Consider the following 1,141-nt stretch of genomic DNA (forward strand, 5'->3'; position numbering starts at 1 on the left):
CCCAGGCCTTCTTCCACCCGAAGGAAGCATCATACCACTAGACCAAACAGCCAACTGCATTACGGCCATCTTGGACTGTGATTGCCGTCGGCAACGATTTAGAGCTTTTAACGGCCTCATGGCCCGTGCACGTCCCCTACTCTGCTGTCTTCCTCATGCACCAGTTCAGGACCCGTCAACACGTTCTGTCCCATCCACGAAATGGCGGATTTGACTGGTGTTGTCCAGGCGGCTGGGTTATACGGCTCTTAATACCTTCTGTCCCCCTATTTCTCAACCACCACAAGCTCCCCACTACCCTCAGACTTTCAGTCCGTGACGGATGAACTACACCAAGTGTGCAATTGGTATCGGCAGGGATCGAACCTACAACTTTGTTGTTGTCCGCCCCACGCTCTCCCGACCGAAACCACGACAACGCTGCGAACATCGAAAGTACCCATAATGTGTGTCTGCTTGAAATCGAATCCGGTTCGCCTCGATGGCAACGGAGCATTCTGTCACAAACACTAAGGATCTAACCTAAGGGAGATTGTGAGGTAAGGATTAACACCCTAGTGACAATGCTGTCCATGAGTCACCAAGTCGCAGGGCCCAGAAGGCTAATAGACACGGATATACAACAATTCGCAGACACTTTAGCTCAGTCGGTAGAGCGCAAGACTCCTAATCTTGCAGACGCAGGTTCGAGTCCCGCATGCGGTAATACCAGGTCCCAGTTGATGCAACCCGTGGGGTTGGTTCGGATAATCTTAGGTTGACAGAACCCGTCAAGTGAAAGCCGTGAATCCCTGCCGTCTGCATAGCCCAAGGGCAAGATTGGAGCGTTCCAAGCTGCAAATACTGGCCGATTCCCGGTTGATGCACCTCGTAGGGGCGATAGCCGTGAATACCAGGGATAGTTCAAGGGCAAGGTAATATTGGGCTTGCTGTCAATTTCGGGGAACCTGCCACGTTGTTAACGGGCTGTTAACCCGGTGACTGTCGGACCTGATACGCTCGGGAGTTTTTGGCAGAAGTGGGACTCGAACGACCGTACTCCGGGTCGCCGCAGATATTGTGGTCGGCGGCTCACTCACTGGGGCGGCACTGAAATACAACGACGGCTGGGTTTACGGGTAGTCACCTCGCGAGCAACATA

Source organism: Gregarina niphandrodes, assembly GCF_000223845.1.
Source record: "Gregarina niphandrodes unplaced genomic scaffold scaffold00153, whole genome shotgun sequence".
NCBI lineage: Eukaryota > Apicomplexa > Conoidasida > Eugregarinorida > Gregarinidae > Gregarina > Gregarina niphandrodes.